The 24,791-nt window shown below is 46.7% G+C and overlaps 19 non-coding genes across 19 annotated transcripts; all 19 read right to left on the reverse strand.

The window, feature by feature from the left end:
• Nucleotides 1-75: 75 nt before the first annotated feature.
• LOC142284333 (U2 spliceosomal RNA) lies at nucleotides 76-266 on the reverse strand. Its single transcript, XR_012745852.1, has one exon. It is a non-coding gene; the product is annotated as a U2 spliceosomal RNA (small nuclear RNA).
• A 1,117-nt stretch (nucleotides 267-1,383) lies between these two features.
• On the reverse strand, nucleotides 1,384-1,574 carry LOC142284334 (U2 spliceosomal RNA). Its single transcript, XR_012745853.1, has one exon. It is a non-coding gene; the product is annotated as a U2 spliceosomal RNA (small nuclear RNA).
• A 1,117-nt stretch (nucleotides 1,575-2,691) lies between these two features.
• Nucleotides 2,692-2,882, reverse strand: LOC142284335 (U2 spliceosomal RNA). Its single transcript, XR_012745854.1, has one exon. It is a non-coding gene; the product is annotated as a U2 spliceosomal RNA (small nuclear RNA).
• A 1,117-nt stretch (nucleotides 2,883-3,999) lies between these two features.
• Nucleotides 4,000-4,190, reverse strand: LOC142284336 (U2 spliceosomal RNA). Its single transcript, XR_012745855.1, has one exon. It is a non-coding gene; the product is annotated as a U2 spliceosomal RNA (small nuclear RNA).
• Nucleotides 4,191-5,307: 1,117 nt separating this feature from the next.
• On the reverse strand, nucleotides 5,308-5,498 carry LOC142284337 (U2 spliceosomal RNA). Its single transcript, XR_012745856.1, has one exon. It is a non-coding gene; the product is annotated as a U2 spliceosomal RNA (small nuclear RNA).
• A 1,117-nt stretch (nucleotides 5,499-6,615) lies between these two features.
• Nucleotides 6,616-6,806, reverse strand: LOC142284338 (U2 spliceosomal RNA). Its single transcript, XR_012745857.1, has one exon. It is a non-coding gene; the product is annotated as a U2 spliceosomal RNA (small nuclear RNA).
• A 1,117-nt stretch (nucleotides 6,807-7,923) lies between these two features.
• LOC142284358 (U2 spliceosomal RNA) lies at nucleotides 7,924-8,114 on the reverse strand. The gene has a single exon (XR_012745878.1). It is a non-coding gene; the product is annotated as a U2 spliceosomal RNA (small nuclear RNA).
• Nucleotides 8,115-9,231: 1,117 nt separating this feature from the next.
• LOC142284339 (U2 spliceosomal RNA) lies at nucleotides 9,232-9,422 on the reverse strand. The gene has a single exon (XR_012745858.1). It is a non-coding gene; the product is annotated as a U2 spliceosomal RNA (small nuclear RNA).
• A 1,117-nt stretch (nucleotides 9,423-10,539) lies between these two features.
• Nucleotides 10,540-10,730, reverse strand: LOC142284340 (U2 spliceosomal RNA). Its single transcript, XR_012745859.1, has one exon. It is a non-coding gene; the product is annotated as a U2 spliceosomal RNA (small nuclear RNA).
• Nucleotides 10,731-11,847: 1,117 nt separating this feature from the next.
• LOC142284342 (U2 spliceosomal RNA) lies at nucleotides 11,848-12,038 on the reverse strand. Its single transcript, XR_012745861.1, has one exon. It is a non-coding gene; the product is annotated as a U2 spliceosomal RNA (small nuclear RNA).
• A 1,117-nt stretch (nucleotides 12,039-13,155) lies between these two features.
• LOC142284343 (U2 spliceosomal RNA) lies at nucleotides 13,156-13,346 on the reverse strand. Its single transcript, XR_012745862.1, has one exon. It is a non-coding gene; the product is annotated as a U2 spliceosomal RNA (small nuclear RNA).
• Nucleotides 13,347-14,463: 1,117 nt separating this feature from the next.
• On the reverse strand, nucleotides 14,464-14,654 carry LOC142284344 (U2 spliceosomal RNA). Its single transcript, XR_012745863.1, has one exon. It is a non-coding gene; the product is annotated as a U2 spliceosomal RNA (small nuclear RNA).
• Nucleotides 14,655-15,771: 1,117 nt separating this feature from the next.
• On the reverse strand, nucleotides 15,772-15,962 carry LOC142284345 (U2 spliceosomal RNA). The gene has a single exon (XR_012745864.1). It is a non-coding gene; the product is annotated as a U2 spliceosomal RNA (small nuclear RNA).
• Nucleotides 15,963-17,079: 1,117 nt separating this feature from the next.
• On the reverse strand, nucleotides 17,080-17,270 carry LOC142284346 (U2 spliceosomal RNA). The gene has a single exon (XR_012745865.1). It is a non-coding gene; the product is annotated as a U2 spliceosomal RNA (small nuclear RNA).
• Nucleotides 17,271-18,387: 1,117 nt separating this feature from the next.
• On the reverse strand, nucleotides 18,388-18,578 carry LOC142284347 (U2 spliceosomal RNA). Its single transcript, XR_012745866.1, has one exon. It is a non-coding gene; the product is annotated as a U2 spliceosomal RNA (small nuclear RNA).
• Nucleotides 18,579-19,695: 1,117 nt separating this feature from the next.
• LOC142284348 (U2 spliceosomal RNA) lies at nucleotides 19,696-19,886 on the reverse strand. Its single transcript, XR_012745868.1, has one exon. It is a non-coding gene; the product is annotated as a U2 spliceosomal RNA (small nuclear RNA).
• A 1,117-nt stretch (nucleotides 19,887-21,003) lies between these two features.
• Nucleotides 21,004-21,194, reverse strand: LOC142284349 (U2 spliceosomal RNA). The gene has a single exon (XR_012745869.1). It is a non-coding gene; the product is annotated as a U2 spliceosomal RNA (small nuclear RNA).
• A 1,117-nt stretch (nucleotides 21,195-22,311) lies between these two features.
• LOC142284354 (U2 spliceosomal RNA) lies at nucleotides 22,312-22,502 on the reverse strand. The gene has a single exon (XR_012745874.1). It is a non-coding gene; the product is annotated as a U2 spliceosomal RNA (small nuclear RNA).
• A 1,117-nt stretch (nucleotides 22,503-23,619) lies between these two features.
• Nucleotides 23,620-23,810, reverse strand: LOC142284350 (U2 spliceosomal RNA). Its single transcript, XR_012745870.1, has one exon. It is a non-coding gene; the product is annotated as a U2 spliceosomal RNA (small nuclear RNA).
• Nucleotides 23,811-24,791: the final 981 nt, after the last annotated feature.

The raw sequence follows: 24,791 nt of genomic DNA on the forward strand, positions 1-24,791 counted from the left end.
AAATTCATTTCAATTCGCTAATCGGGCTAATATGAATCAGGTGAATCGAGTTCTGCTTTTGGAAACTGGGTTAAGAAGGGGTGCACCGTTCCTGGAGGTACTGCAATACCAGGTCAATGCGTGGAGTGGACAGAGCAAGCTCTTTTTCCATCTCCCTGTTCTAAAAATCCATTTAATATATGGTCCCCAGATAGGGGACGTATCAGATATTAAACTGATAAGAACAGATACTACACTTGATCTTAGCCAAAAGGCCGAGAAGCGATAACCAGAATTGGTTTGGGCCTCGAGTGGCACCCTGGCCTATGCCGGACACATCTTAGGGAGAGAGAGCGAGAGGGAGACAAACCCACGCCTACACAAGACATTTTGTCACCCAAGCCAACCCTTGAAAAGGCTGCTTTGCAGAGCAAAAACAAGAAGAATGGTGCGTTTTGCAGCCGCCGCCCACTGCAATGAATCTGAATAACTCCTCCTTTAGGGCGCAAGCAACTCCCCTCCCCCTTGCAGTCTTTCCAATTCACGATACAAAAAGACGGACAGGACAGGTTGCCTGACTTTCCGTCACTGCCACCCTTTGCCATCCTTACCCGTAGAAAGCCCTTTCATCATCCCCAAACCCTAATCTTTTCCCTTTCCTTCCCAGCCCCCAAACCCTGCCCTCTGTACCTTTCTCACCACCCGCTTCCCTTCTCCTGTCATCCCCCTACCACCCGGGAAAAAAAGAGATTGCCCCCTCCTTCCACTAGCCCACCCTCCCACCCAAAGAACAACTTCTTCTGCGCAGCTTGTTTTCTAGGCAGCAGCGCTATTGTGATGTCATCGGGGGGCATTGTGACAAGCCGCCAGTGTTCCGTCTCTTCATGTTGTGCACTGTTCAAACCGAAAATACATCAACAGGCAGGCTACAGAAAAGCTTACTAACAAAGGTTAGAGAGGGGCTTTCTCAGAGGGCTTTTTACAGTTTGTCTATTCCCAATTAGCCGGTTTAGTATACTTAATGAAAGTACTAATTCTTTCATAGGCCGCCCATTCTTAGTATTTGACGTTCAGGTAACAACAGGTAACTTTATTTGGAGTGGAAGCAGAGAGATAACACCAGATGCCAATTGTAGATCCTCTCACACCTGTGGTCACTGCAGCATCTGACTCCACTTTGTCCAAAAGGGATCTATTCCATTCAATTACACATGATCTAGATTAGACTGACAACAAGATACTGCACGGGACATAGCAGAGTTGGTGAAGTTGAGTGGTGATGAGTTTGCTATTTGGATGAATAAAGCAAGTAAAAAGTGTGTTAGATAAAAATTCATTTCAATTCGCTAATCGGGCTAATATGAATCAGGTGAATCGAGTTCTGCTTTTGGAAACTGGGTTAAGAAGGGGTGCACCGTTCCTGGAGGTACTGCAATACCAGGTCAATGCGTGGAGTGGACAGAGCAAGCTCTTTTTCCATCTCCCTGTTCTAAAAATCCATTTAATATATGGTCCCCAGATAGGGGACGTATCAGATATTAAACTGATAAGAACAGATACTACACTTGATCTTAGCCAAAAGGCCGAGAAGCGATAACCAGAATTGGTTTGGGCCTCGAGTGGCACCCTGGCCTATGCCGGACACATCTTAGGGAGAGAGAGCGAGAGGGAGACAAACCCACGCCTACACAAGACATTTTGTCACCCAAGCCAACCCTTGAAAAGGCTGCTTTGCAGAGCAAAAACAAGAAGAATGGTGCGTTTTGCAGCCGCCGCCCACTGCAATGAATCTGAATAACTCCTCCTTTAGGGCGCAAGCAACTCCCCTCCCCCTTGCAGTCTTTCCAATTCACGATACAAAAAGACGGACAGGACAGGTTGCCTGACTTTCCGTCACTGCCACCCTTTGCCATCCTTACCCGTAGAAAGCCCTTTCATCATCCCCAAACCCTAATCTTTTCCCTTTCCTTCCCAGCCCCCAAACCCTGCCCTCTGTACCTTTCTCACCACCCGCTTCCCTTCTCCTGTCATCCCCCTACCACCCGGGAAAAAAAGAGATTGCCCCCTCCTTCCACTAGCCCACCCTCCCACCCAAAGAACAACTTCTTCTGCGCAGCTTGTTTTCTAGGCAGCAGCGCTATTGTGATGTCATCGGGGGGCATTGTGACAAGCCGCCAGTGTTCCGTCTCTTCATGTTGTGCACTGTTCAAACCGAAAATACATCAACAGGCAGGCTACAGAAAAGCTTACTAACAAAGGTTAGAGAGGGGCTTTCTCAGAGGGCTTTTTACAGTTTGTCTATTCCCAATTAGCCGGTTTAGTATACTTAATGAAAGTACTAATTCTTTCATAGGCCGCCCATTCTTAGTATTTGACGTTCAGGTAACAACAGGTAACTTTATTTGGAGTGGAAGCAGAGAGATAACACCAGATGCCAATTGTAGATCCTCTCACACCTGTGGTCACTGCAGCATCTGACTCCACTTTGTCCAAAAGGGATCTATTCCATTCAATTACACATGATCTAGATTAGACTGACAACAAGATACTGCACGGGACATAGCAGAGTTGGTGAAGTTGAGTGGTGATGAGTTTGCTATTTGGATGAATAAAGCAAGTAAAAAGTGTGTTAGATAAAAATTCATTTCAATTCGCTAATCGGGCTAATATGAATCAGGTGAATCGAGTTCTGCTTTTGGAAACTGGGTTAAGAAGGGGTGCACCGTTCCTGGAGGTACTGCAATACCAGGTCAATGCGTGGAGTGGACAGAGCAAGCTCTTTTTCCATCTCCCTGTTCTAAAAATCCATTTAATATATGGTCCCCAGATAGGGGACGTATCAGATATTAAACTGATAAGAACAGATACTACACTTGATCTTAGCCAAAAGGCCGAGAAGCGATAACCAGAATTGGTTTGGGCCTCGAGTGGCACCCTGGCCTATGCCGGACACATCTTAGGGAGAGAGAGCGAGAGGGAGACAAACCCACGCCTACACAAGACATTTTGTCACCCAAGCCAACCCTTGAAAAGGCTGCTTTGCAGAGCAAAAACAAGAAGAATGGTGCGTTTTGCAGCCGCCGCCCACTGCAATGAATCTGAATAACTCCTCCTTTAGGGCGCAAGCAACTCCCCTCCCCCTTGCAGTCTTTCCAATTCACGATACAAAAAGACGGACAGGACAGGTTGCCTGACTTTCCGTCACTGCCACCCTTTGCCATCCTTACCCGTAGAAAGCCCTTTCATCATCCCCAAACCCTAATCTTTTCCCTTTCCTTCCCAGCCCCCAAACCCTGCCCTCTGTACCTTTCTCACCACCCGCTTCCCTTCTCCTGTCATCCCCCTACCACCCGGGAAAAAAAGAGATTGCCCCCTCCTTCCACTAGCCCACCCTCCCACCCAAAGAACAACTTCTTCTGCGCAGCTTGTTTTCTAGGCAGCAGCGCTATTGTGATGTCATCGGGGGGCATTGTGACAAGCCGCCAGTGTTCCGTCTCTTCATGTTGTGCACTGTTCAAACCGAAAATACATCAACAGGCAGGCTACAGAAAAGCTTACTAACAAAGGTTAGAGAGGGGCTTTCTCAGAGGGCTTTTTACAGTTTGTCTATTCCCAATTAGCCGGTTTAGTATACTTAATGAAAGTACTAATTCTTTCATAGGCCGCCCATTCTTAGTATTTGACGTTCAGGTAACAACAGGTAACTTTATTTGGAGTGGAAGCAGAGAGATAACACCAGATGCCAATTGTAGATCCTCTCACACCTGTGGTCACTGCAGCATCTGACTCCACTTTGTCCAAAAGGGATCTATTCCATTCAATTACACATGATCTAGATTAGACTGACAACAAGATACTGCACGGGACATTGCAGAGTTGGTGAAGTTGAGTGGTGATGAGTTTGCTATTTGGATGAATAAAGCAAGTAAAAAGTGTGTTAGATAAAAATTCATTTCAATTCGCTAATCGGGCTAATATGAATCAGGTGAATCGAGTTCTGCTTTTGGAAACTGGGTTAAGAAGGGGTGCACCGTTCCTGGAGGTACTGCAATACCAGGTCAATGCGTGGAGTGGACAGAGCAAGCTCTTTTTCCATCTCCCTGTTCTAAAAATCCATTTAATATATGGTCCCCAGATAGGGGACGTATCAGATATTAAACTGATAAGAACAGATACTACACTTGATCTTAGCCAAAAGGCCGAGAAGCGATAACCAGAATTGGTTTGGGCCTCGAGTGGCACCCTGGCCTATGCCGGACACATCTTAGGGAGAGAGAGCGAGAGGGAGACAAACCCACGCCTACACAAGACATTTTGTCACCCAAGCCAACCCTTGAAAAGGCTGCTTTGCAGAGCAAAAACAAGAAGAATGGTGCGTTTTGCAGCCGCCGCCCACTGCAATGAATCTGAATAACTCCTCCTTTAGGGCGCAAGCAACTCCCCTCCCCCTTGCAGTCTTTCCAATTCACGATACAAAAAGACGGACAGGACAGGTTGCCTGACTTTCCGTCACTGCCACCCTTTGCCATCCTTACCCGTAGAAAGCCCTTTCATCATCCCCAAACCCTAATCTTTTCCCTTTCCTTCCCAGCCCCCAAACCCTGCCCTCTGTACCTTTCTCACCACCCGCTTCCCTTCTCCTGTCATCCCCCTACCACCCGGGAAAAAAAGAGATTGCCCCCTCCTTCCACTAGCCCACCCTCCCACCCAAAGAACAACTTCTTCTGCGCAGCTTGTTTTCTAGGCAGCAGCGCTATTGTGATGTCATCGGGGGGCATTGTGACAAGCCGCCAGTGTTCCGTCTCTTCATGTTGTGCACTGTTCAAACCGAAAATACATCAACAGGCAGGCTACAGAAAAGCTTACTAACAAAGGTTAGAGAGGGGCTTTCTCAGAGGGCTTTTTACAGTTTGTCTATTCCCAATTAGCCGGTTTAGTATACTTAATGAAAGTACTAATTCTTTCATAGGCCGCCCATTCTTAGTATTTGACGTTCAGGTAACAACAGGTAACTTTATTTGGAGTGGAAGCAGAGAGATAACACCAGATGCCAATTGTAGATCCTCTCACACCTGTGGTCACTGCAGCATCTGACTCCACTTTGTCCAAAAGGGATCTATTCCATTCAATTACACATGATCTAGATTAGACTGACAACAAGATACTGCACGGGACATAGCAGAGTTGGTGAAGTTGAGTGGTGATGAGTTTGCTATTTGGATGAATAAAGCAAGTAAAAAGTGTGTTAGATAAAAATTCATTTCAATTCGCTAATCGGGCTAATATGAATCAGGTGAATCGAGTTCTGCTTTTGGAAACTGGGTTAAGAAGGGGTGCACCGTTCCTGGAGGTACTGCAATACCAGGTCAATGCGTGGAGTGGACAGAGCAAGCTCTTTTTCCATCTCCCTGTTCTAAAAATCCATTTAATATATGGTCCCCAGATAGGGGACGTATCAGATATTAAACTGATAAGAACAGATACTACACTTGATCTTAGCCAAAAGGCCGAGAAGCGATAACCAGAATTGGTTTGGGCCTCGAGTGGCACCCTGGCCTATGCCGGACACATCTTAGGGAGAGAGAGCGAGAAGGAGACAAACCCACGCCTACACAAGACATTTTGTCACCCAAGCCAACCCTTGAAAAGGCTGCTTTGCAGAGCAAAAACAAGAAGAATGGTGCGTTTTGCAGCCGCCGCCCACTGCAATGAATCTGAATAACTTCTCCTTTAGGGCGCAAGCAACTCCCCTCCCCCTTGCAGTCTTTCCAATTCACGATACAAAAAGACGGACAGGACAGGTTGCCTGACTTTCCGTCACTGCCACCCTTTGCCATCCTTACCCGTAGAAAGCCCTTTCATCATCCCCAAACCCTAATCTTTTCCCTTTCCTTCCCAGCCCCCAAACCCTGCCCTCTGTACCTTTCTCACCACCCGCTTCCCTTCTCCTGTCATCCCCCTACCACCCGGGAAAAAAAGAGATTGCCCCCTCCTTCCACTAGCCCACCCTCCCACCCAAAGAACAACTTCTTCTGCGCAGCTTGTTTTCTAGGCAGCAGCGCTATTGTGATGTCATCGGGGGGCATTGTGACAAGCCGCCAGTGTTCCGTCTCTTCATGTTGTGCACTGTTCAAACCGAAAATACATCAACAGGCAGGCTACAGAAAAGCTTACTAACAAAGGTTAGAGAGGGGCTTTCTCAGAGGGCTTTTTACAGTTTGTCTATTCCCAATTAGCCGGTTTAGTATACTTAATGAAAGTACTAATTCTTTCATAGGCCGCCCATTCTTAGTATTTGACGTTCAGGTAACAACAGGTAACTTTATTTGGAGTGGAAGCAGAGAGATAACACCAGATGCCAATTGTAGATCCTCTCACACCTGTGGTCACTGCAGCATCTGACTCCACTTTGTCCAAAAGGGATCTATTCCATTCAATTACACATGATCTAGATTAGACTGACAACAAGATACTGCACGGGACATAGCAGAGTTGGTGAAGTTGAGTGGTGATGAGTTTGCTATTTGGATGAATAAAGCAAGTAAAAAGTGTGTTAGATAAAAATTCATTTCAATTCGCTAATCGGGCTAATATGAATCAGGTGAATCGAGTTCTGCTTTTGGAAACTGGGTTAAGAAGGGGTGCACCGTTCCTGGAGGTACTGCAATACCAGGTCAATGCGTGGAGTGGACAGAGCAAGCTCTTTTTCCATCTCCCTGTTCTAAAAATCCATTTAATATATGGTCCCCAGATAGGGGACGTATCAGATATTAAACTGATAAGAACAGATACTACACTTGATCTTAGCCAAAAGGCCGAGAAGCGATAACCAGAATTGGTTTGGGCCTCGAGTGGCACCCTGGCCTATGCCGGACACATCTTAGGGAGAGAGAGCGAGAGGGAGACAAACCCACGCCTACACAAGACATTTTGTCACCCAAGCCAACCCTTGAAAAGGCTGCTTTGCAGAGCAAAAACAAGAAGAATGGTGCGTTTTGCAGCCGCCGCCCACTGCAATGAATCTGAATAACTCCTCCTTTAGGGCGCAAGCAACTCCCCTCCCCCTTGCAGTCTTTCCAATTCACGATACAAAAAGACGGACAGGACAGGTTGCCTGACTTTCCGTCACTGCCACCCTTTGCCATCCTTACCCGTAGAAAGCCCTTTCATCATCCCCAAACCCTAATCTTTTCCCTTTCCTTCCCAGCCCCCAAACCCTGCCCTCTGTACCTTTCTCACCACCCGCTTCCCTTCTCCTGTCATCCCCCTACCACCCGGGAAAAAAAGAGATTGCCCCCTCCTTCCACTAGCCCACCCTCCCACCCAAAGAACAACTTCTTCTGCGCAGCTTGTTTTCTAGGCAGCAGCGCTATTGTGATGTCATCGGGGGGCATTGTGACAAGCCGCCAGTGTTCCGTCTCTTCATGTTGTGCACTGTTCAAACCGAAAATACATCAACAGGCAGGCTACAGAAAAGCTTACTAACAAAGGTTAGAGAGGGGCTTTCTCAGAGGGCTTTTTACAGTTTGTCTATTCCCAATTAGCCGGTTTAGTATACTTAATGAAAGTACTAATTCTTTCATAGGCCGCCCATTCTTAGTATTTGACGTTCAGGTAACAACAGGTAACTTTATTTGGAGTGGAAGCAGAGAGATAACACCAGATGCCAATTGTAGATCCTCTCACACCTGTGGTCACTGCAGCATCTGACTCCACTTTGTCCAAAAGGGATCTATTCCATTCAATTACACATGATCTAGATTAGACTGACAACAAGATACTGCACGGGACATAGCAGAGTTGGTGAAGTTGAGTGGTGATGAGTTTGCTATTTGGATGAATAAAGCAAGTAAAAAGTGTGTTAGATAAAAATTCATTTCAATTCGCTAATCGGGCTAATATGAATCAGGTGAATCGAGTTCTGCTTTTGGAAACTGGGTTAAGAAGGGGTGCACCGTTCCTGGAGGTACTGCAATACCAGGTCAATGCGTGGAGTGGACAGAGGAAGCTCTTTTTCCATCTCCCTGTTCTAAAAATCCATTTAATATATGGTCCCCAGATAGGGGACGTATCAGATATTAAACTGATAAGAACAGATACTACACTTGATCTTAGCCAAAAGGCCGAGAAGCGATAACCAGAATTGGTTTGGGCCTCGAGTGGCACCCTGGCCTATGCCGGACACATCTTAGGGAGAGAGAGCGAGAGGGAGACAAACCCACGCCTACACAAGACATTTTGTCACCCAAGCCAACCCTTGAAAAGGCTGCTTTGCAGAGCAAAAACAAGAAGAATGGTGCGTTTTGCAGCCGCCGCCCACTGCAATGAATCTGAATAACTCCTCCTTTAGGGCGCAAGCAACTCCCCTCCCCCTTGCAGTCTTTCCAATTCACGATACAAAAAGACGGACAGGACAGGTTGCCTGACTTTCCGTCACTGCCACCCTTTGCCATCCTTACCCGTAGAAAGCCCTTTCATCATCCCCAAACCCTAATCTTTTCCCTTTCCTTCCCAGCCCCCAAACCCTGCCCTCTGTACCTTTCTCACCACCCGCTTCCCTTCTCCTGTCATCCCCCTACCACCCGGGAAAAAAAGAGATTGCCCCCTCCTTCCACTAGCCCACCCTCCCACCCAAAGAACAACTTCTTCTGCGCAGCTTGTTTTCTAGGCAGCAGCGCTATTGTGATGTCATCGGGGGGCATTGTGACAAGCCGCCAGTGTTCCGTCTCTTCATGTTGTGCACTGTTCAAACCGAAAATACATCAACAGGCAGGCTACAGAAAAGCTTACTAACAAAGGTTAGAGAGGGGCTTTCTCAGAGGGCTTTTTACAGTTTGTCTATTCCCAATTAGCCGGTTTAGTATACTTAATGAAAGTACTAATTCTTTCATAGGCCGCCCATTCTTAGTATTTGACGTTCAGGTAACAACAGGTAACTTTATTTGGAGTGGAAGCAGAGAGATAACACCAGATGCCAATTGTAGATCCTCTCACACCTGTGGTCACTGCAGCATCTGACTCCACTTTGTCCAAAAGGGATCTATTCCATTCAATTACACATGATCTAGATTAGACTGACAACAAGATACTGCACGGGACATAGCAGAGTTGGTGAAGTTGAGTGGTGATGAGTTTGCTATTTGGATGAATAAAGCAAGTAAAAAGTGTGTTAGATAAAAATTCATTTCAATTCGCTAATCGGGCTAATATGAATCAGGTGAATCGAGTTCTGCTTTTGGAAACTGGGTTAAGAAGGGGTGCACCGTTCCTGGAGGTACTGCAATACCAGGTCAATGCGTGGAGTGGACAGAGCAAGCTCTTTTTCCATCTCCCTGTTCTAAAAATCCATTTAATATATGGTCCCCAGATAGGGGACGTATCAGATATTAAACTGATAAGAACAGATACTACACTTGATCTTAGCCAAAAGGCCGAGAAGCGATAACCAGAATTGGTTTGGGCCTCGAGTGGCACCCTGGCCTATGCCGGACACATCTTAGGGAGAGAGAGCGAGAGGGAGACAAACCCACGCCTACACAAGACATTTTGTCACCCAAGCCAACCCTTGAAAAGGCTGCTTTGCAGAGCAAAAACAAGAAGAATGGTGCGTTTTGCAGCCGCCGCCCACTGCAATGAATCTGAATAACTCCTCCTTTAGGGCGCAAGCAACTCCCCTCCCCCTTGCAGTCTTTCCAATTCACGATACAAAAAGACGGACAGGACAGGTTGCCTGACTTTCCGTCACTGCCACCCTTTGCCATCCTTACCCGTAGAAAGCCCTTTCATCATCCCCAAACCCTAATCTTTTCCCTTTCCTTCCCAGCCCCCAAACCCTGCCCTCTGTACCTTTCTCACCACCCGCTTCCCTTCTCCTGTCATCCCCCTACCACCCGGGAAAAAAAGAGATTGCCCCCTCCTTCCACTAGCCCACCCTCCCACCCAAAGAACAACTTCTTCTGCGCAGCTTGTTTTCTAGGCAGCAGCGCTATTGTGATGTCATCGGGGGGCATTGTGACAAGCCGCCAGTGTTCCGTCTCTTCATGTTGTGCACTGTTCAAACCGAAAATACATCAACAGGCAGGCTACAGAAAAGCTTACTAACAAAGGTTAGAGAGGGGCTTTCTCAGAGGGCTTTTTACAGTTTGTCTATTCCCAATTAGCCGGTTTAGTATACTTAATGAAAGTACTAATTCTTTCATAGGCCGCCCATTCTTAGTATTTGACGTTCAGGTAACAACAGGTAACTTTATTTGGAGTGGAAGCAGAGAGATAACACCAGATGCCAATTGTAGATCCTCTCACACCTGTGGTCACTGCAGCATCTGACTCCACTTTGTCCAAAAGGGATCTATTCCATTCAATTACACATGATCTAGATTAGACTGACAACAAGATACTGCACGGGACATAGCAGAGTTGGTGAAGTTGAGTGGTGATGAGTTTGCTATTTGGATGAATAAAGCAAGTAAAAAGTGTGTTAGATAAAAATTCATTTCAATTCGCTAATCGGGCTAATATGAATCAGGTGAATCGAGTTCTGCTTTTGGAAACTGGGTTAAGAAGGGGTGCACCGTTCCTGGAGGTACTGCAATACCAGGTCAATGCGTGGAGTGGACAGAGCAAGCTCTTTTTCCATCTCCCTGTTCTAAAAATCCATTTAATATATGGTCCCCAGATAGGGGACGTATCAGATATTAAACTGATAAGAACAGATACTACACTTGATCTTAGCCAAAAGGCCGAGAAGCGATAACCAGAATTGGTTTGGGCCTCGAGTGGCACCCTGGCCTATGCCGGACACATCTTAGGGAGAGAGAGCGAGAGGGAGACAAACCCACGCCTACACAAGACATTTTGTCACCCAAGCCAACCCTTGAAAAGGCTGCTTTGCAGAGCAAAAACAAGAAGAATGGTGCGTTTTGCAGCCGCCGCCCACTGCAATGAATCTGAATAACTCCTCCTTTAGGGCGCAAGCAACTCCCCTCCCCCTTGCAGTCTTTCCAATTCACGATACAAAAAGACGGACAGGACAGGTTGCCTGACTTTCCGTCACTGCCACCCTTTGCCATCCTTACCCGTAGAAAGCCCTTTCATCATCCCCAAACCCTAATCTTTTCCCTTTCCTTCCCAGCCCCCAAACCCTGCCCTCTGTACCTTTCTCACCACCCGCTTCCCTTCTCCTGTCATCCCCCTACCACCCGGGAAAAAAAGAGATTGCCCCCTCCTTCCACTAGCCCACCCTCCCACCCAAAGAACAACTTCTTCTGCGCAGCTTGTTTTCTAGGCAGCAGCGCTATTGTGATGTCATCGGGGGGCATTGTGACAAGCCGCCAGTGTTCCGTCTCTTCATGTTGTGCACTGTTCAAACCGAAAATACATCAACAGGCAGGCTACAGAAAAGCTTACTAACAAAGGTTAGAGAGGGGCTTTCTCAGAGGGCTTTTTACAGTTTGTCTATTCCCAATTAGCCGGTTTAGTATACTTAATGAAAGTACTAATTCTTTCATAGGCCGCCCATTCTTAGTATTTGACGTTCAGGTAACAACAGGTAACTTTATTTGGAGTGGAAGCAGAGAGATAACACCAGATGCCAATTGTAGATCCTCTCACACCTGTGGTCACTGCAGCATCTGACTCCACTTTGTCCAAAAGGGATCTATTCCATTCAATTACACATGATCTAGATTAGACTGACAACAAGATACTGCACGGGACATAGCAGAGTTGGTGAAGTTGAGTGGTGATGAGTTTGCTATTTGGATGAATAAAGCAAGTAAAAAGTGTGTTAGATAAAAATTCATTTCAATTCGCTAATCGGGCTAATATGAATCAGGTGAATCGAGTTCTGCTTTTGGAAACTGGGTTAAGAAGGGGTGCACCGTTCCTGGAGGTACTGCAATACCAGGTCAATGCGTGGAGTGGACAGAGCAAGCTCTTTTTCCATCTCCCTGTTCTAAAAATCCATTTAATATATGGTCCCCAGATAGGGGACGTATCAGATATTAAACTGATAAGAACAGATACTACACTTGATCTTAGCCAAAAGGCCGAGAAGCGATAACCAGAATTGGTTTGGGCCTCGAGTGGCACCCTGGCCTATGCCGGACACATCTTAGGGAGAGAGAGCGAGAGGGAGACAAACCCACGCCTACACAAGACATTTTGTCACCCAAGCCAACCCTTGAAAAGGCTGCTTTGCAGAGCAAAAACAAGAAGAATGGTGCGTTTTGCAGCCGCCGCCCACTGCAATGAATCTGAATAACTCCTCCTTTAGGGCGCAAGCAACTCCCCTCCCCCTTGCAGTCTTTCCAATTCACGATACAAAAAGACGGACAGGACAGGTTGCCTGACTTTCCGTCACTGCCACCCTTTGCCATCCTTACCCGTAGAAAGCCCTTTCATCATCCCCAAACCCTAATCTTTTCCCTTTCCTTCCCAGCCCCCAAACCCTGCCCTCTGTACCTTTCTCACCACCCGCTTCCCTTCTCCTGTCATCCCCCTACCACCCGGGAAAAAAAGAGATTGCCCCCTCCTTCCACTAGCCCACCCTCCCACCCAAAGAACAACTTCTTCTGCGCAGCTTGTTTTCTAGGCAGCAGCGCTATTGTGATGTCATCGGGGGGCATTGTGACAAGCCGCCAGTGTTCCGTCTCTTCATGTTGTGCACTGTTCAAACCGAAAATACATCAACAGGCAGGCTACAGAAAAGCTTACTAACAAAGGTTAGAGAGGGGCTTTCTCAGAGGGCTTTTTACAGTTTGTCTATTCCCAATTAGCCGGTTTAGTATACTTAATGAAAGTACTAATTCTTTCATAGGCCGCCCATTCTTAGTATTTGACGTTCAGGTAACAACAGGTAACTTTATTTGGAGTGGAAGCAGAGAGATAACACCAGATGCCAATTGTAGATCCTCTCACACCTGTGGTCACTGCAGCATCTGACTCCACTTTGTCCAAAAGGGATCTATTCCATTCAATTACACATGATCTAGATTAGACTGACAACAAGATACTGCACGGGACATAGCAGAGTTGGTGAAGTTGAGTGGTGATGAGTTTGCTATTTGGATGAATAAAGCAAGTAAAAAGTGTGTTAGATAAAAATTCATTTCAATTCGCTAATCGGGCTAATATGAATCAGGTGAATCGAGTTCTGCTTTTGGAAACTGGGTTAAGAAGGGGTGCACCGTTCCTGGAGGTACTGCAATACCAGGTCAATGCGTGGAGTGGACAGAGCAAGCTCTTTTTCCATCTCCCTGTTCTAAAAATCCATTTAATATATGGTCCCCAGATAGGGGACGTATCAGATATTAAACTGATAAGAACAGATACTACACTTGATCTTAGCCAAAAGGCCGAGAAGCGATAACCAGAATTGGTTTGGGCCTCGAGTGGCACCCTGGCCTATGCCGGACACATCTTAGGGAGAGAGAGCGAGAGGGAGACAAACCCACGCCTACACAAGACATTTTGTCACCCAAGCCAACCCTTGAAAAGGCTGCTTTGCAGAGCAAAAACAAGAAGAATGGTGCGTTTTGCAGCCGCCGCCCACTGCAATGAATCTGAATAACTCCTCCTTTAGGGCGCAAGCAACTCCCCTCCCCCTTGCAGTCTTTCCAATTCACGATACAAAAAGACGGACAGGACAGGTTGCCTGACTTTCCGTCACTGCCACCCTTTGCCATCCTTACCCGTAGAAAGCCCTTTCATCATCCCCAAACCCTAATCTTTTCCCTTTCCTTCCCAGCCCCCAAACCCTGCCCTCTGTACCTTTCTCACCACCCGCTTCCCTTCTCCTGTCATCCCCCTACCACCCGGGAAAAAAAGAGATTGCCCCCTCCTTCCACTAGCCCACCCTCCCACCCAAAGAACAACTTCTTCTGCGCAGCTTGTTTTCTAGGCAGCAGCGCTATTGTGATGTCATCGGGGGGCATTGTGACAAGCCGCCAGTGTTCCGTCTCTTCATGTTGTGCACTGTTCAAACCGAAAATACATCAACAGGCAGGCTACAGAAAAGCTTACTAACAAAGGTTAGAGAGGGGCTTTCTCAGAGGGCTTTTTACAGTTTGTCTATTCCCAATTAGCCGGTTTAGTATACTTAATGAAAGTACTAATTCTTTCATAGGCCGCCCATTCTTAGTATTTGACGTTCAGGTAACAACAGGTAACTTTATTTGGAGTGGAAGCAGAGAGATAACACCAGATGCCAATTGTAGATCCTCTCACACCTGTGGTCACTGCAGCATCTGACTCCACTTTGTCCAAAAGGGATCTATTCCATTCAATTACACATGATCTAGATTAGACTGACAACAAGATACTGCACGGGACATAGCAGAGTTGGTGAAGTTGAGTGGTGATGAGTTTGCTATTTGGATGAATAAAGCAAGTAAAAAGTGTGTTAGATAAAAATTCATTTCAATTCGCTAATCGGGCTAATATGAATCAGGTGAATCGAGTTCTGCTTTTGGAAACTGGGTTAAGAAGGGGTGCACCGTTCCTGGAGGTACTGCAATACCAGGTCAATGCGTGGAGTGGACAGAGCAAGCTCTTTTTCCATCTCCCTGTTCTAAAAATCCATTTAATATATGGTCCCCAGATAGGGGACGTATCAGATATTAAACTGATAAGAACAGATACTACACTTGATCTTAGCCAAAAGGCCGAGAAGCGATAACCAGAATTGGTTTGGGCCTCGAGTGGCACCCTGGCCTATGCCGGACACATCTTAGGGAGAGAGAGCGAGAGGGAGACAAACCCACGCCTACACAAGACATTTTGTCACCCAAGCCAACCCTTGAAAAGGCTGCTTTGCAGAGCAAAAACAAGAAGAATGGTGCGTTTTGCAGCCGCCGCCCACTGCAATGAATCTGAATAACTCCTCCTTTAGGGCGCAAGCAACTCCCCTCCCCCTTGCAGTCTTTCCAATTCACGATACAAAAAGACGGACAGGACAGGTTGCCTGACTTTCCGTCACTGCCACCCTTTGCCATCCTTACCCGTAGAAAGCCCTTTCATCATCCCCAAACCCTAATCTTTTCCCTTTCCTTCCCAGCCCCCAAACCCTGCCCTCTGTACCTTTCTCACCACCCGCTTCCCTTCTCCTGTCATCCCCCTACCACCCGGGAAAAAAAGAGATTGCCCCCTCCTTCCACTAGCCCACCCTCCCACCCAAAGAACAACTTCTTCTGCGCAGCTTGTTTTCTAGGCAGCAGCGCTATTGTGATGTCATCGGGGGGCATTGTGACAAGCCGCCAGTGTTCCGTCTCTTCATGTTGTGCACTGTTCAAACCGAAAATACATCAACAGGCAGGCTACAGAAAAGCTTACTAACAAAGGTTAGAGAGGGGCTTTCTCAGAGGGCTTTTTACAGTTTGTCTATTCCCAATTAGCCGGTTTAGTATACTTAATGAAAGTACTAATTCTTTCATAGGCCGCCCATTCTTAGTATTTGACGTTCAGGTAACAACAGGTAACTTTATTTGGAGTGGAAGCAGAGAGATAACACCAGATGCCAATTGTAGATCCTCTCACACCTGTGGTCACTGCAGCATCTGACTCCACTTTGTCCAAAAGGGATCTATTCCATTCAATTACACATGATCTAGATTAGACTGACAACAAGATACTGCACGGGACATAGCAGAGTTGGTGAAGTTGAGTGGTGATGAGTTTGCTATTTGGATGAATAAAGCAAGTAAAAAGTGTGTTAGATAAAAATTCATTTCAATTCGCTAATCGGGCTAATATGAATCAGGTGAATCGAGTTCTGCTTTTGGAAACTGGGTTAAGAAGGGGTGCACCGTTCCTGGAGGTACTGCAATACCAGGTCAATGCGTGGAGTGGACAGAGCAAGCTCTTTTTCCATCTCCCTGTTCTAAAAATCCATTTAATATATGGTCCCCAGATAGGGGACGTATCAGATATTAAACTGATAAGAACAGATACTACACTTGATCTTAGCCAAAAGGCCGAGAAGCGATAACCAGAATTGGTTTGGGCCTCGAGTGGCACCCTGGCCTATGCCGGACACATCTTAGGGAGAGAGAGCGAGAGGGAGACAAACCCACGCCTACACAAGACATTTTGTCACCCAAGCCAACCCTTGAAAAGGCTGCTTTGCAGAGCAAAAACAAGAAGAATGGTGCGTTTTGCAGCCGCCGCCCACTGCAATGAATCTGAATAACTCCTCCTTTAGGGCGCAAGCAACTCCCCTCCCCCTTGCAGTCTTTCCAATTCACGATACAAAAAGACGGACAGGACAGGTTGCCTGACTTTCCGTCACTGCCACCCTTTGCCATCCTTACCCGTAGAAAGCCCTTTCATCATCCCCAAACCCTAATCTTTTCCCTTTCCTTCCCAGCCCCCAAACCCTGCCCTCTGTACCTTTCTCACCACCCGCTTCCCTTCTCCTGTCATCCCCCTACCACCCGGGAAAAAAAGAGATTGCCCCCTCCTTCCACTAGCCCACCCTCCCACCCAAAGAACAACTTCTTCTGCGCAGCTTGTTTTCTAGGCAGCAGCGCTATTGTGATGTCATCGGGGGGCATTGTGACAAGCCGCCAGTGTTCCGTCTCTTCATGTTGTGCACTGTTCAAACCGAAAATACATCAACAGGCAGGCTACAGAAAAGCTTACTAACAAAGGTTAGAGAGGGGCTTTCTCAGAGGGCTTTTTACAGTTTGTCTATTCCCAATTAGCCGGTTTAGTATACTTAATGAAAGTACTAATTCTTTCATAGGCCGCCCATTCTTAGTATTTGACGTTCAGGTAACAACAGGTAACTTTATTTGGAGTGGAAGCAGAGAGATAACACCAGATGCCAATTGTAGATCCTCTCACACCTGTGGTCACTGCAGCATCTGACTCCACTTTGTCCAAAAGGGATCTATTCCATTCAATTACACATGATCTAGATTAGACTGACAACAAGATACTGCACGGGACATAGCAGAGTTGGTGAAGTTGAGTGGTGATGAGTTTGCTATTTGGATGAATAAAGCAAGTAAAAAGTGTGTTAGATAAAAATTCATTTCAATTCGCTAATCGGGCTAATATGAATCAGGTGAATCGAGTTCTGCTTTTGGAAACTGGGTTAAGAAGGGGTGCACCGTTCCTGGAGGTACTGCAATACCAGGTCAATGCGTGGAGTGGACAGAGCAAGCTCTTTTTCCATCTCCCTGTTCTAAAAATCCATTTAATATATGGTCCCCAGATAGGGGACGTATCAGATATTAAACTGATAAGAACAGATACTACACTTGATCTTAGCCAAAAGGCCGAGAAGCGATAACCAGAATTGGTTTGGGCCTCGAGTGGCACCCTGGCCTATGCCGGACACATCTTAGGGAGAGAGAGCGAGAGGGAGACAAACCCACGCCTACACAAGACATTTTGTCACCCAAGCCAACCCTTGAAAAGGCTGCTTTGCAGAGCAAAAACAAGAAGAATGGTGCGTTTTGCAGCCGCCGCCCACTGCAATGAATCTGAATAACTCCTCCTTTAGGGCGCAAGCAACTCCCCTCCCCCTTGCAGTCTTTCCAATTCACGATACAAAAAGACGGACAGGACAGGTTGCCTGACTTTCCGTCACTGCCACCCTTTGCCATCCTTACCCGTAGAAAGCCCTTTCATCATCCCCAAACCCTAATCTTTTCCCTTTCCTTCCCAGCCCCCAAACCCTGCCCTCTGTACCTTTCTCACCACCCGCTTCCCTTCTCCTGTCATCCCCCTACCACCCGGGAAAAAAAGAGATTGCCCCCTCCTTCCACTAGCCCACCCTCCCACCCAAAGAACAACTTCTTCTGCGCAGCTTGTTTTCTAGGCAGCAGCGCTATTGTGATGTCATCGGGGGGCATTGTGACAAGCCGCCAGTGTTCCGTCTCTTCATGTTGTGCACTGTTCAAACCGAAAATACATCAACAGGCAGGCTACAGAAAAGCTTACTAACAAAGGTTAGAGAGGGGCTTTCTCAGAGGGCTTTTTACAGTTTGTCTATTCCCAATTAGCCGGTTTAGTATACTTAATGAAAGTACTAATTCTTTCATAGGCCGCCCATTCTTAGTATTTGACGTTCAGGTAACAACAGGTAACTTTATTTGGAGTGGAAGCAGAGAGATAACACCAGATGCCAATTGTAGATCCTCTCACACCTGTGGTCACTGCAGCATCTGACTCCACTTTGTCCAAAAGGGATCTATTCCATTCAATTACACATGATCTAGATTAGACTGACAACAAGATACTGCACGGGACATAGCAGAGTTGGTGAAGTTGAGTGGTGATGAGTTTGCTATTTGGATGAATAAAGCAAGTAAAAAGTGTGTTAGATAAAAATTCATTTCAATTCGCTAATCGGGCTAATATGAATCAGGTGAATCGAGTTCTGCTTTTGGAAACTGGGTTAAGAAGGGGTGCACCGTTCCTGGAGGTACTGCAATACCAGGTCAATGCGTGGAGTGGACAGAGCAAGCTCTTTTTCCATCTCCCTGTTCTAAAAATCCATTTAATATATGGTCCCCAGATAGGGGACGTATCAGATATTAAACTGATAAGAACAGATACTACACTTGATCTTAGCCAAAAGGCCGAGAAGCGATAACCAGAATTGGTTTGGGCCTCGAGTGGCACCCTGGCCTATGCCGGACACATCTTAGGGAGAGAGAGCGAGAGGGAGACAAACCCACGCCTACACAAGACATTTTGTCACCCAAGCCAACCCTTGAAAAGGCTGCTTTGCAGAGCAAAAACAAGAAGAATGGTGCGTTTTGCAGCCGCCGCCCACTGCAATGAATCTGAATAACTCCTCCTTTAGGGCGCAAGCAACTCCCCTCCCCCTTGCAGTCTTTCCAATTCACGATACAAAAAGACGGACAGGACAAGTTGCCTGACTTTCCGTCACTGCCACCCTTTGCCATCCTTACCCGTAGAAAGCCCTTTCATCATCCCCAAACCCTAATCTTTTCCCTTTCCTTCCCAGCCCCCAAACCCTGCCCTCTGTACCTTTCTCACCACCCGCTTCCCTTCTCCTGTCATCCCCCTACCACCCGGGAAAAAAAGAGATTGCCCCCTCCTTCCACTAGCCCACCCTCCCACCCAAAGAACAACTTCTTCTGCGCAGCTTGTTTTCTAGGCAGCAGCGCTATTGTGATGTCATCGGGGGGCATTGTGACAAGCCGCCAGTGTTCCGTCTCTTCATGTTGTGCACTGTTCAAACCGAAAATACATCAACAGGCAGGCTACAGAAAAGCTTACTAACAAAGGTTAGAGAGGGGCTTTCTCAGAGGGCTTTTTACAGTTTGTCTATTCCCAATTAGCCGGTTTAGTATACTTAATGAAAGTACTAATTCTTTCATAGGCCGCCCATTCTTAGTATTTGACGTTCAGGTAACAACAGGTAACTTTATTTGGAGTGGAAGCAGAGAGATAACACCAGATGCCAATTGTAGATCCTCTCACACCTGTGGTCACTGCAGCATCTGACTCCACTTTGTCCAAAAGGGATCTATTCCATTCAATTACACATGATCTAGATTAGACTGACAACAAGATACTGCACGGGACATAGCAGAGTTGGTGAAGTTGAGTGGTGATGAGTTTGCTATTTGGATGAATAAAGCAAGTAAAAAGTGTGTTAGATAAAAATTCATTTCAATTCGCTAATCGGGCTAATATGAATCAGGTGAATCGAGTTCTGCTTTTGGAAACTGGGTTAAGAAGGGGTGCACCGTTCCTGGAGGTACTGCAATACCAGGTCAATGCGTGGAGTGGACAGAGCAAGCTCTTTTTCCATCTCCCTGTTCTAAAAATCCATTTAATATATGGTCCCCAGATAGGGGACGTATCAGATATTAAACTGATAAGAACAGATACTACACTTGATCTTAGCCAAAAGGCCGAGAAGCGATAACCAGAATTGGTTTGGGCCTCGAGTGGCACCCTGGCCTATGCCGGACACATCTTAGGGAGAGAGAGCGAGAGGGAGACAAACCCACGCCTACACAAGACATTTTGTCACCCAAGCCAACCCTTGAAAAGGCTGCTTTGCAGAGCAAAAACAAGAAGAATGGTGCGTTTTGCAGCCGCCGCCCACTGCAATGAATCTGAATAACTCCTCCTTTAGGGCGCAAGCAACTCCCCTCCCCCTTGCAGTCTTTCCAATTCACGATACAAAAAGACGGACAGGACAGGTTGCCTGACTTTCCGTCACTGCCACCCTTTGCCATCCTTACCCGTAGAAAGCCCTTTCATCATCCCCAAACCCTAATCTTTTCCCTTTCCTTCCCAGCCCCCAAACCCTGCCCTCTGTACCTTTCTCACCACCCGCTTCCCTTCTCCTGTCATCCCCCTACCACCCGGGAAAAAAAGAGATTGCCCCCTCCTTCCACTAGCCCACCCTCCCACCCAAAGAACAACTTCTTCTGCGCAGCTTGTTTTCTAGGCAGCAGCGCTATTGTGATGTCATCGGGGGGCATTGTGACAAGCCGCCAGTGTTCCGTCTCTTCATGTTGTGCACTGTTCAAACCGAAAATACATCAACAGGCAGGCTACAGAAAAGCTTACTAACAAAGGTTAGAGAGGGGCTTTCTCAGAGGGCTTTTTACAGTTTGTCTATTCCCAATTAGCCGGTTTAGTATACTTAATGAAAGTACTAATTCTTTCATAGGCCGCCCATTCTTAGTATTTGACGTTCAGGTAACAACAGGTAACTTTATTTGGAGTGGAAGCAGAGAGATAACACCAGATGCCAATTGTAGATCCTCTCACACCTGTGGTCACTGCAGCATCTGACTCCACTTTGTCCAAAAGGGATCTATTCCATTCAATTACACATGATCTAGATTAGACTGACAACAAGATACTGCACGGGACATAGCAGAGTTGGTGAAGTTGAGTGGTGATGAGTTTGCTATTTGGATGAATAAAGCAAGTAAAAAGTGTGTTAGATAAAAATTCATTTCAATTCGCTAATCGGGCTAATATGAATCAGGTGAATCGAGTTCTGCTTTTGGAAACTGGGTTAAGAAGGGGTGCACCGTTCCTGGAGGTACTGCAATACCAGGTCAATGCGTGGAGTGGACAGAGCAAGCTCTTTTTCCATCTCCCTGTTCTAAAAATCCATTTAATATATGGTCCCCAGATAGGGGACGTATCAGATATTAAACTGATAAGAACAGATACTACACTTGATCTTAGCCAAAAGGCCGAGAAGCGATAACCAGAATTGGTTTGGGCCTCGAGTGGCACCCTGGCCTATGCCGGACACATCTTAGGGAGAGAGAGCGAGAGGGAGACAAACCCACGCCTACACAAGACATTTTGTCACCCAAGCCAACCCTTGAAAAGGCTGCTTTGCAGAGCAAAAACAAGAAGAATGGTGCGTTTTGCAGCCGCCGCCCACTGCAATGAATCTGAATAACTCCTCCTTTAGGGCGCAAGCAACTCCCCTCCCCCTTGCAGTCTTTCCAATTCACGATACAAAAAGACGGACAGGACAGGTTGCCTGACTTTCCGTCACTGCCACCCTTTGCCATCCTTACCCGTAGAAAGCCCTTTCATCATCCCCAAACCCTAATCTTTTCCCTTTCCTTCCCAGCCCCCAAACCCTGCCCTCTGTACCTTTCTCACCACCCGCTTCCCTTCTCCTGTCATCCCCCTACCACCCGGGAAAAAAAGAGATTGCCCCCTCCTTCCACTAGCCCACCCTCCCACCCAAAGAACAACTTCTTCTGCGCAGCTTGTTTTCTAGGCAGCAGCGCTATTGTGATGTCATCGGGGGGCATTGTGACAAGCCGCCAGTGTTCCGTCTCTTCATGTTGTGCACTGTTCAAACCGAAAATACATCAACAGGCAGGCTACAGAAAAGCTTACTAACAAAGGTTAGAGAGGGGCTTTCTCAGAGGGCTTTTTACAGTTTGTCTATTCCCAATTAGCCGGTTTAGTATACTTAATGAAAGTACTAATTCTTTCATAGGCCGCCCATTCTTAGTATTTGACGTTCAGGTAACAACAGGTAACTTTATTTGGAGTGGAAGCAGAGAGATAACACCAGATGCCAATTGTAGATCCTCTCACACCTGTGGTCACTGCAGCATCTGACTCCACTTTGTCCAAAAGGGATCTATTCCATTCAATTACACATGATCTAGATTAGACTGACAACAAGATACTGCACGGGACATAGCAGAGTTGGTGAAGTTGAGTGGTGATGAGTTTGCTATTTGGATGAATAAAGCAAGGAAAAAGTGTGTTAGATAAAAATTCATTTCAATTCGCTAATCGGGCTAATATGAATCAGGTGAATCGAGTTCTGCTTTTGGAAACTGGGTTAAGAAGGGGTGCACCGTTCCTGGAGGTACTGCAATACCAGGTCAATGCGTGGAGTGGACAGAGCAAGCTCTTTTTCCATCTCCCTGTTCTAAAAATCCATTTAATATATGGTCCCCAGATAGGGGACGTATCAGATATTAAACTGATAAGAACAGATACTACACTTGATCTTAGCCAAAAGGCCGAGAAGCAATAACCAGAATTGGTTTGGGCCTCGAGTGGCACCCTGGCCTATGCCGGACACATCTTAGGGAGAGAGAGCGAGAGGGAGACAAACCCACGCCTACACAAGACATTTTGTCACCCAAGCCAACCCTTGAAAAGGCTGCTTTGCAGAGCAAAAACAAGAAGAATGGTGCGTTTTGCAGCCGCCGCCCACTGCAATGAATCTGAATAACTCCTCCTTTAGGGCGCAAGCAACTCCCCTCCCCCTTGCAGTCTTTCCAATTCACGATACAAAAAGACGGACAGGACAGGTTGCCTGACTTTCCGTCACTGCCACCCTTTGCCATCCTTACCCGTAGAAAGCCCTTTCATCATCCCCAAACCCTAATCTTTTCCCTTTCCTTCCCAGCCCCCAAACCCTGCCCTCTGTACCTTTCTCACCACCCGCTTCCCTTCTCCTGTCATCCCCCTACCACCCGGGAAAAAAAGAGATTGCCCCCTCCTTCCACTAGCCCACCCTCCCACCCAAAGAACAACTTCTTCTGCGCAGCTTGTTTTCTAGGCAGCAGCGCTATTGTGATGTCATCGGGGGGCATTGTGACAAGCCGCCAGTGTTCCGTCTCTTCATGTTGTGCACTGTTCAAACCGAAAATACATCAACAGGCAGGCTACAGAAAAGCTTACTAACAAAGGTTAGAGAGGGGCTTTCTCAGAGGGCTTTTTACAGTTTGTCTATTCCCAATTAGCCGGTTTAGTATACTTAATGAAAGTACTAATTCTTTCATAGGCCGCCCATTCTTAGTATTTGACGTTCAGGTAACAACAGGTAACTTTATTTGGAGTGGAAGCAGAGAGATAACACCAGATGCCAATTGTAGATCCTCTCACACCTGTGGTCACTGCAGCATCTGACTCCACTTTGTCCAAAAGGGATCTATTCCATTCAATTACACATGATCTAGATTAGACTGACAACAAGATACTGCACGGGACATAGCAGAGTTGGTGAAGTTGAGTGGTGATGAGTTTGCTATTTGGATGAATAAAGCAAGTAAAAAGTGTGTTAGATAAAAATTCATTTCAATTCGCTAATCGGGCTAATATGAATCAGGTGAATCGAGTTCTGCTTTTGGAAACTGGGTTAAGAAGGGGTGCACCGTTCCTGGAGGTACTGCAATACCAGGTCAATGCGTGGAGTGGACAGAGCAAGCTCTTTTTCCATCTCCCTGTTCTAAAAATCCATTTAATATATGGTCCCCAGATAGGGGACGTATCAGATATTAAACTGATAAGAACAGATACTACACTTGATCTTAGCCAAAAGGCCGAGAAGCGATAACCAGAATTGGTTTGGGCCTCGAGTGGCACCCTGGCCTATGCCGGACACATCTTAGGGAGAGAGAGCGAGAGGGAGACAAACCCACGCCTACACAAGACATTTTGTCACCCAAGCCAACCCTTGAAAAGGCTGCTTTGCAGAGCAAAAACAAGAAGAATGGTGCGTTTTGCAGCCGCCGCCCACTGCAATGAATCTGAATAACTCCTCCTTTAGGGCGCAAGCAACTCCCCTCCCCCTTGCAGTCTTTCCAATTCACGATACAAAAAGACGGACAGGACAGGTTGCCTGACTTTCCGTCACTGCCACCCTTTGCCATCCTTACCCGTAGAAAGCCCTTTCATCATCCCCAAACCCTAATCTTTTCCCTTTCCTTCCCAGCCCCCAAACCCTGCCCTCTGTACCTTTCTCACCACCCGCTTCCCTTCTCCTGTCATCCCCCTACCACCCGGGAAAAAAAGAGATTGCCCCCTCCTTCCACTAGCCCACCCTCCCACCCAAAGAACAACTTCTTCTGCGCAGCTTGTTTTCTAGGCAGCAGCGCTATTGTGATGTCATCGGGGGACATTGTGACAAGCCGCCAGTGTTCCGTCTCTTCATGTTGTGCACTGTTCAAACCGAAAATACATCAACAGGCAGGCTACAGAAAAGCTTACTAACAAAGGTTAGAGAGGGGCTTTCTCAGAGGGCTTTTTACAGTTTGTCTATTCCCAATTAGCCGGTTTAGTATACTTAATGAAAGTACTAATTCTTTCATAGGCCGCCCATTCTTAGTATTTGACGTTCAGGTAACAACAGGTAACTTTATTTGGAGTGGAAGCAGAGAGATAACACCAGATGCCAATTGTAGATCCTCTCACACCTGTGGTCACTGCAGCATCTGACTCCACTTTGTCCAAAAGGGATCTATTCCATTCAATTACACATGATCTAGATTAGACTGACAACAAGATACTGCACGGGACATAGCAGAGTTGGTGAA

This window comes from Anomaloglossus baeobatrachus, unplaced genomic scaffold, assembly GCF_048569485.1.
Source record: "Anomaloglossus baeobatrachus isolate aAnoBae1 unplaced genomic scaffold, aAnoBae1.hap1 Scaffold_569, whole genome shotgun sequence".
Classification (NCBI taxonomy): domain Eukaryota; kingdom Metazoa; phylum Chordata; class Amphibia; order Anura; family Aromobatidae; genus Anomaloglossus; species Anomaloglossus baeobatrachus.